The 10,000-nt window shown below is 37.9% G+C and overlaps 1 protein-coding gene and 1 long non-coding RNA gene across 3 annotated transcripts in view; one reads left to right on the plus strand and one right to left on the minus strand.

The window, feature by feature from the left end:
• LOC144970924 (uncharacterized) overlaps nt 1-3,089 on the minus strand; it is a 24,683-nt gene extending 21,594 nt beyond the window's left edge. Inside the window, exon 1 of the long non-coding RNA XR_013645049.1 lies at nt 2,784-3,089. This is a non-coding gene — a long non-coding RNA (uncharacterized LOC144970924). The remainder of the gene's footprint in view (nt 1-2,783) is intronic.
• The window catches only part of LOC144970922 (protocadherin-1-like), a 262,347-nt gene that overhangs the window by 18,082 nt on the left and 234,265 nt on the right, over nt 1-10,000 (plus strand). The window lies entirely within an intron of this gene.

Here is a 10,000-nt window from a genome sequence, read left to right on the forward strand (position 1 = left end):
TGGTGACGTATATTATTATTATCTATTTCCAGCGTTACTTAATCCATCTGAGTGCAAATTGTTGATTTATTAATTATTGGATAACTAATGGTGACTGGTGTTTCTATCTGCTTAGATCTATGTCTAGACGGCTCTGCACTAGATATAAATCAATAAATTTAATTGTTAAATCCATTCTTCAATAACAATAACTCGCAAATGGCGAGAATGACTGTATCTTTCAAATCAATTTTTTCCACAGCATTATCTATTAATTGATACTTCAGACCTAACCATTTTTTGTTTGGTTGGTTGTTTGTTTTTTTGTTTTGTTTTTTTTTTTTTTTGTTTTTTGTTTTTTGCAAAGAGAGCAACAACAGCTGTGCATGCGACTCAAGTCCCACTGAGCCCTCAGTGTTAAGCAGTTACTGCTCTCTTGACGAAATGTAACTTAACCGTTGTGTTGCAGCAAATAAAAACACCGAATTTAAGGGTTAAAATAACGTAGATTAATCGTCAATCTTCAGCCCTTATAATTTAGTTTGTTAACGCTCGATTTGACCTGTTATATCTTCATATTTAATAACATTGGAACCTCTATATTGACAGCTCCCCTTTCATTCACAAGGACAACAGTATCTGTATCTACAAAACCAATCAAATTCTTGGCACAAAACAACTTTATTCCCTTTTCTTTATGTTATTGCACTCTTTTCATTTGTGTACAATGGCGATCATTATCATATGAGAGAAACGCGATCAACTAGAAATCATTTTAGTCTTCTCAATAAATGAATTTAAAAGGAAAAAAAGCTATTGTTGTCAATAAATCAGATTGGCTACCTGTTAGCATGCGTCTCTCTCTCTCTCTCTCTCTCTCTCTCTCTCTCTCTCTCTCTCTCTCTCTCTCTCTATATATATATATATATATATATATATATATATATATATATATATATATATATATGTATATATATTTATATATGTATATATCTACCTATCTCTCTCAATTTATATATAAATATATATATATATAAATATATATATATAAATATATATATAAATTGAGAGAGATAGGTAGTTAGCTATATATATATACGAGGGCTCTTTCAGAAATAACCGAAAAATGCCCATTGCTCAGCAACCAGTGGAGATTTTTTAATTCTGTAAACAACATGATATTCCTTATTTCCTTACGGATATTCCCAGAAATTATGAAGTGCATCATTTTGCACAATGAATTTCTAGACGATTTTAAAGACGGCGGCCCACCTTGAAACTTGGTCAAAGGAGGAAATCAGAGCTGTCATACGTTTTTTGAACGCCAAAAGTCTGAATCCTATCGAAATTCATAAAGAACTTCAGAGTGTATATTATGGTGAGCATGTTATAAGCCGTACACAAACCTATCACTGGTGTTATTTGTTCGAAGCCGGCCATTCCGACTTGACAGACAGGGAAGGGAGAGGGCGTTCGATAACTGCGACGTCAGAAGACAATGTGAAGCGAGTTGATGAGCTTATTCGTCAAGACAGGAGGATGAAACTTCATGAAATCGCAAGCAGTCTTGAAATTTCGGAAACTTCTGCCCATAGAATTGTATTTGATGAACTTGGCTACAGAAAAGTCAGCGCAAGATGGGTTCCTAAGCAATTGACAGACAATCATAAAGAACAAAGATTGGACATCTGCAGGGAACTTTTGAGAAGAAGCAAGAGCTCACACAGGGTTTACGGGCATACTGCCAACGCCGGCGGAGACTTTCTAGGGTACGATGTGACTTTTCTTGACAGCATAGTCACCGGTGATGAGACTTGGTTGCACCATTGCACCCCAGAAACAAAGCAAGATTCGATGACATGGAAACATCCATCCTCATCTGTCGCGAAGAAATTCAAAGTCATGCGGTCAGCAAAGAAAATAATGGGAACTATTTTCTGGGACAGTCGTGGTGTTATTCTGTTCGAAACCTTACAACCTGGAGAAACAATCAATGCTGCAAGGTACTGCCAAACTCTTGACAAGCTTAGGGAGGCCATTCGCAGAGAGCGCCCAGGGCAGTTGACCAACGGGGTCATTTTGCAACACGACAACGCTACACCCCACACAGCACGAGTGACGCAAGGTTGGCTAGAGAAATATGGATGGGAGATTTTGTCACACCCACCACACAGTCCAGACCTCGCACCATCTGATTATCACCTCTTTGGGCCACTGAAACGTGAGCTGGCAGGAAAGCGCTTTGATGTCGATGAAGAGCTTGTTGACCATGTGCGCAAATGGCTACAAAACATTGACGGAAATTTCTTCCGAGAGGGTATCTATTCCATGGTGCGGCGTTGGCAGAAGTGTGTCGACAGCCTTGGCTGTTACGTAGATAAATGAAGGACGAGTCAAGGTATGAACACGTGCAAGAATTTTGTTGATAGCATAAAAAACGCGGATTTTACAGGCATTTTTCGGTTAATTATGAAAGAGCCCTCGTATATATATATATATATATATATATATATATATATATATATATATATATATATATATATATATGAATATATATATACATATATAAATATATATACACACACATATATATATATATAATATATATGTATATATATATATATATATATATATATGTGTGTGTGTGTGTGTGTGCGTGTGTGTGTGTATGTGTGTGTTTGTGTGTAGATTTACTCCTCTTGAATTTTAGATAATCAAACTGTGATAATATATTATACATTATTTACCAGTTCACTCTTTTGTTACATTATAATTTTCTATCATTTTTAGCGTAAACTATTTACCTGATTCAAGAGTCTCCTCGAGCCTTGTTTTGGTCATGCTGTGTTAACCGTTTATCATTTATTAATCTTGAGACTATAAATAGGGTTTTTTTGTGCTTCAATGTTTCATTGTATTTCTCACAGATATTTTTATTACTGAAACTTCATACCATTTTTCAGGCTTCTGATTTGATTCTGTTGTGACCAATTCAAGCGGTACAAAAGATATATTATTTCAGCCCTCTCATTGGAAAACCATAATATTATCATGTCTTAGTAAATACGTAGAGTTGAATAATGCTTTGAACGCGTTAAATTTTTTAAAATTTCAACGATTGCAGACTATTTTCGCACATTTAATTGGTGTGAAATATGGTGTAAAAGACAGCTGATTGGTAATTTTAAATAATCTTTTGGTGCGCATGAATACAAATCCAACGTTTTTCGTTTGGGTCAAATTGTCATTCAAGCAGATGGAGAATGATACAAATTATGGTGAATAAAAGTACTAATACCCAAGAAAACTAGCTACATTGGCGTCTTTGCTAATACCATACCATTTGGTTACAAAACACCTAATAATATTACTTGTAGGAGGGTGGGGGGGGGGGATAAAAGTATTCTTTCATTTTTTTGTATTTATTAAAGTCGTTATATTTTTATCGTGCTCTAACACAAGCTCATTGTATTATTGGGCACGATAAAAATAACTCCTTTAATAAATACAAAGAGATGAAAGAATCGTATATTATTATATTATGAAGTAGCATTTAAATTATTTTAAGGATATTACAAAGCAATCATTCTGATCAATTACGAAAACGTATGAAAATAAAAGCATTCTTCTCCCATAGTTAGACAGGGAGGTTATTTGCTGCCTCTTCTATGCCCCTTTTTCTGTTTTCAAACTTGCTTCCTTTCTTTATCTTAGAATGAGATTACTGGTCTTGTCCTGTATCTTGGCCGTAGCTTTTGGCTGAGAGGGAAACAATCGAATGTATAGTTTTGGTTTTGGGAGATTATATTATAGTTTCCTTATTAATCATCTCTCTGTTTCTGATATGTACTGATATATATATATATATATATATATATATATTATATATATATATATATATATATATTATTTTCAACACATAATTTGTAAACATTTGAGTGCATCTCTCTTAGACTAGATGAGACTTTTAGGTGATCTCAAACAAAGTATACTGATAGTGTGTTTGTGGATTCTACATTTGCTCCCTATTTGAACCTGTCTCCTGTCTTACTTTTTCTCCATGTCCTATAATTGTAAATCTAGAAATGTTTGGCTATGCAATATTTCTCCTTTCTACTGGCGCTGAAATGACCCAATTGTGTCGCAAGCGCCGTAAAACCTTTAAAAAATAGAACAAAAATGAAATGTCCTTCTTGGCTATTTTCTAGGATTTGGTTGTTATCCCCATGTCAAACCTCCATACTTGGAGGGTTATGGCTGGTTTATTTTGGAGATTCACTCCTGGGCTTGAGGTTCTCCCAAGCTATAGAATCATGCCCAACCTTTGTTTCATTTTGGAGTCTCGTTCTCCTAAGCCGGTTGCTCTCCCGAGCTACAGAGTACTCCCTCCCCTTGGTTTAATTTTGAAGTATCCTTCTCCTAGGTTGGATGCTCACCCGAGCTATAGAGTACTCCCTACCCTTGATTTAATTTTGGAGTATTCTTCTCCTAGATCGATTGCTATCCTTCGCTTACGAGTTGTGTTTTCCTTTTTCAAAAAAAAAAAAAAAAATACACGATTCTCGCTGTTGTTCTCTTTTAGTTGTTCTTTTCATTTGTTTGGATTTTTTTTTTAAATTTTGGCTCTAGGTTTTGTTTTGCTATTTATCTTTGTTTTTTTTTTTCAATTTTGTCTTTGAGGACAAGGGTTTTTTTGTTTTGTTTTGTTTTGTTTTTTTTTTTTTTTGGTAAAAGGGGGGGGGGGTTCATACTAATTATGAGGAATGATTTTACTTTGAAAGATCAAGGACAGAGAGAGAAGGCGGGGGAAGGGGGTTCATACTTTGTCAAGAAACGACTCAATCCTTTAAAATTTGCTTTCATTTACTAAGATAATGCAACTTTAATTTTCCTACGCTTTATTTACCTAACATTTCAGTGTCGGTGGTCTCCTGATTTATGGCCTTAAAAGGTTAAGGTCACGCATCAGAATCTGCCCTAAACTCCTGAACAAGTCAGACGTGACCATGGTCACAAAGTGTGGGATTTACTCTTAGCATCGTGAATAGTGGGGACATATTATATACCCTACCATCAAATTTAACAATAGATAAAAACAGGGTAGGTTGACTATTAATGACTGGTCTGAACTCAACTAATTATAGCCTCGGTCCGCCATAGTTGATGTAATTTGCGTCGGGTGAAAATAAAATTTAAAATGTAAATGAATGTTAGTCTGTCAGGACATTGTCTGGTCTGTGTATGAAAGGGGGATAGGGAGCGCGTGTGGGCGAGAGAGAGAGAGAGAGAGAGAGAGAGGGAGGGAGAGAGAGGAGAGAGAAATAGAGAGATTGAGTGTTGGAGAGAGAGAGAGAGAGAGAGAGAGAGAGAGAGAGCGAAGATAAGCAAAGAAGGAATAGGCTCATCATTTCAATGCAAAAGAGATACTTTAAATGATAGAGAATGTAACTTTTTGTAAGTTTGATGTCGAACTCGGTTGTTGTTTTTTTTTTTTTTTTTTTGTTTTTTTTTTTTTTTTTTTGGGGGTTTTTTTGTTTGTTTGTTTTTTTTAGGGTTTTATTGTTGTTTTTTGGGAATTTTATTTTTTCTTCGTTTTTTCTTTGTTTTCTTTTGTTTGGTTTTAAAGGTGGTCTTTTTTTTTTTTGTTCTTTTTTTTTTTTTTTGGGGGGGGGGGGGGTTGTTTTATTTTTTTTTATGCTTAAACTTACGTGGTTGTGGTTCTCGGCAGTATCTGATACTTTTTTTTTTTTAAGAGCTAGCATCCGCGTTTGTCGCGTCCGTGACCGCGATTAGCGACCGCGATTTTCCTCGATTTTTCCTCGATTTTTTCGCATTTTTAAAACAAAAACAAACAAAAAACAAAAAATTTAAATAACGAAAAAACGAAACTGTAGACACAAGTGGGAATTGAAACAGGGACTAAGATATATTATTACAATTGGAGAGTCATCCCATAATTTTGAGATGTGAGCGTCAGTGAGGAATAAACCTGGGGCTATGGGATGGCGGTACCGATCGGGGGATGAATTGGAGGCTGTAAGATGAAGACACAAGTAGGGAGTCCACCCGGTACTGTAGAATAGAGGAATGCAACATAGGAATGTACGTACCTTTTGAAATGGACCAAAATGGGGAGTGAACCCTGGGAAAAAACCCGGGACTTTGGGAGGTGGACATCAGTGGGGAGTGAGACCAAGGCTATGAGAGATGTACCCCACGAGGGAGTGAAGACGAGAGCATGGGAAGTGTATACCAGAGGTGAGTGAACACAGGACATAGGTTATGGACACCAGTTTGGAGTGAATCCGGGACCTTGGAAGGTGGATACCAGTGGGGAGTGAACCTGGGAATATGAGAGGTAGATACCAGTTTGGAGTGAACACGGGGCTTTGAGAGTTGAACACCATTGGGGAGTGAACCCGAGAACAGGGGAGGTGGACACCAGTTGGGGAGAGAACCTGGGACTATAGGAGGTAGACATCAGTCGGGAGTGAACTCTGGGATATGAGTGGTGGACACCGTTAGGAATTGAACGCGGAACCATGGGATGTGGTCACCAGTGGGGAATGCACTCGGAATTATGGGAGGTGGACAGCAGAGGTGAGTGAACCAGGGGCTATGAGAGATGGATACCACTAGTCTAATTAGTAAACTGAGAATTACTGGGGACTCCAGTGGGGGGGGGGGTGAATCCGGGGTTATGAGAGGTGGACACCATTGTGGAGTGAACACGGGACCACCAGATATGAAAACTAGTCGGGAGTAAACTTATGACTTTGGGAATTGGACACCAGTGGGGAGTGAACCTGGGGATATGAGTGGCAGATACCAGTTGGGAGTGAGCTATGAGAGGTGGATACCCAAGTGGAGTGAACTCAGGAATTTGGGAGCTGGACAGTGGGGGATGCACTCGGGACTATGGGAGGTGGGCAGCAGTGGGAAGTGAATCCGGGGCTATGAGAGGTTGACACCACTAGTCTAGTGAGGAAACTATGGGGAAACTAGTGGGGAGTGAACTCGGGACTTTGGGAAATGGACACTGGCGGGGATTGATTCCGGGGATATGAGGGGCGGATACCAGTGGGAGTGAACACGGTGGTATGAGAGGCGGACACCACTGTGGAGTGAACCCTGGACCAGGGAGCCGAACACCAGTGGGGAGTGAACCCGGGGCTGTGAGATATGGCCACCAGTGGGAGTGAATCCTGGGCTATGGGATATGGACATGAGCGGGGAGAGCACTCGAGACTAAGGGGGGTGGACAGCAGTGGGGAGTGCACCCAGGGCTATGAGAGGTGGACACCCAAGTGAGTAAACGCGGAACCACTGGATATGGACTCTAGTATGGAGTGAACCGGGGCCTGTGAGAGGTGGACAATTAATGGCGTTTATGGCAACTTTTGAGGCAAAAAAAAAATGGCAAAAAACGCAGATGCTAGAAATATAAAGAATGGACATTTGTTTACTTTCAGGATTTTTAAAAAGCATTAAAACAACTCGATACTGAAATGAAGAAATAATGGAAAGAAGATGCCAAGTGTAATAAATAAACGATTATATAAAATGACGACATAAAATAATAAACCAATAAACAAATCACAGCCACCCGAGTCAGGAGAAGACAACTCGATACTCCTTATCAATCTGAACAATCGGGGTTCGTATTCATCACAAGAATGTAAACACGGACAAACTTAATCCTTGTCTTAATCCCCTTCTTCCCGGACAATTCTCATCTTTAAAGAAAATGCCTTGGTGACCACACGGTAATAACTATAGCCGGACATCCGATCCAGTTGTTTTTGCCTAGATTTCAATCTGAGACACACACAATAAAAAAATGTAAAGAACGCCGAGAAAATAGCTAACTTTAACTCTCATCGAAATACAGTTACGTATTTCTCCAGATTTTCTTGACTATAAGAATGTAGATTGGTCTCGTTTATATCACGCGTTAATCGAGGTAAAACTTCATTTTGATTTCTTTCCTTATTAATGATATCGCTATTTATCGGCTTAGTCTTTTCGTTTTTTTTCTTTGTCGGGTTTGTATTCGTTAAAAAATTCACACGGACGAAAGATTTCTTAAACAAATTATCTTATTAGTCTGTTCTTATTTAAATGAAAGAATGGTAAACAAACCATTTAGGGAGATAGATAGATAGATAGATAGATAGATAGATAGATAGATAGATAGATAGATAGATAGATAGATAGATAGATAGATAGATAGATAGATAGATAGATAGATAGATAGATAGAGAGATAGATAGATAGATAGAGAGATAGATAGATAGATAGATAAAAAGGTAATACTGAAGTGTCACAGTGAGGTATAAAGTGTGCGTGTATGTGTATGTGAGAGAGAAGGAGAGAGAAAGGGGGGAGAGAGAGAGAGAGAGAGAGAGAGAAAGAGGGAGAGAAAGAGGGAGAGAGAGAGAGAGAGAGAGAGAGAGAGAGAGAGAGAGAAGGGTGCGAGGACATTAACGTTTATGGAAACAAAATCAGAAGAAAACAACATAGATACATACTCATCTGTGACAACAATAAAGAAAGAAGTTTTTTGGAAACAGCTTGAGTTAAGTAGGCACAAAGGGATCCCGCCAAGAGCACCATTAATAACGTTTTGAATTTGTACCATTCATATTTGTTGGTACCAGCATTCAATCCGTCGTCATTGACAACGCCTGTCACTTATCAAAACTGACAACCCTCTCAGTCACGATATGTTATTCTTTATCATATAATTTTGACTTCGGCACATCTGTGGTGACTTTAAAAGATACTCTTTATTCATCAAGCCTATCCACAAAACAAAGCTCTTACAATTCTCAAGAAAGTCGTTTCAGATCATTTCAGGTCTTTTCGTGGTTCAATATTTCTCCAGCTACATCCCTTCTCCGGGATGCCCTCGCTCTTCTCCTCTTTCTCTATCTCTGTGAATTACAACCAGTTATTTCTTATAATAATATATTCAACGCAGAGCAAAAATTCGAGGAACTAGGATTGTTAGGCTCAAAATGCAGGATTGCAAAGCTTCCTTTATGTAATGCGATTCACTTGAAGAAAAGTAAAGGGGTTTTTTGTGTTCTTTTTTAGCTGGTTTGTTTTGTTTTGTTTTTTGTTTTTTTGTTTTTTGTTTTTGTTTTTTTTTTTTGTTTTGTTTTTCTTCACGTAACTCAAGCTTTATCTAACCCTGATATAACACATTGCAAAAAAAAAAAAAATGTATAGAGTAAGTAATGGTGATTACATTTCCGCTCACCCCCCCCCCCCCCCCTTCCCTCCCTTGAAAATTACAAAATCTCCAAATCTCAAGTAGACAGGTCTCTTGAATGCTCTGGTAACAACAGACCAACCAGTTAACTGTCGCACTCTGAAAAAACAAGTATTTAAATAATTTGGCCAGAAATCTCGTCCTCCAAATATCAATCGATTTAAATGACCCTCAACTTTGCAAAAACTCTCAAACCTAGGTCTTCGTGAGGTCCCAGGTTTGAGAGTTTTTGCAAAGATGAGGGTCATTTAAAGCTCAATCATTCATTCATTTAAATCGATCGATAGTTGAAGGACAAATTTTCTGGCAAAGAGTCTTTCTAGAGTACGGCAGTTAACTGGTTAAATATAGCCACCCTAGCCGTGGTGGTATCGAAAATCCAACCGGTAGCGAGTTTTCTTGGGTGTTATGATGGTTTGCGTAAACTGTATTCTATACCTAGATGTCTCCACATCTTATAAGTCTCATTTTTCAAGTCAATATCATATCAGTCATGTAATTGTCGATAAGTCTTTATTCATTTTTTTTTCAGAGATCATAAATGATTAAAAAGAAGTTGTCTTAAACAGCTTGTGTTATCAGCATTCCACCCCAACCCTCGACCCCTCCCTATTGACTTCACACCAGGATTAGGAATCTTCTTGGTCACATGTTTTTCTTTCTCTTGTTTTGACTCAAAATGGCCGCTCTGACTTGAGAGAGAGAGAGAGAGAGAGAGAGAGAGAGAGAGAGAGACAGAGAGAG

This window comes from Berghia stephanieae, chromosome 4 (genome assembly GCF_034508935.2).
Source record: "Berghia stephanieae isolate SIO BIC M18660-M18661 chromosome 4, UCSD_Bste_1.3, whole genome shotgun sequence".
Lineage (NCBI taxonomy): Eukaryota > Metazoa > Mollusca > Gastropoda > Nudibranchia > Aeolidiidae > Berghia > Berghia stephanieae.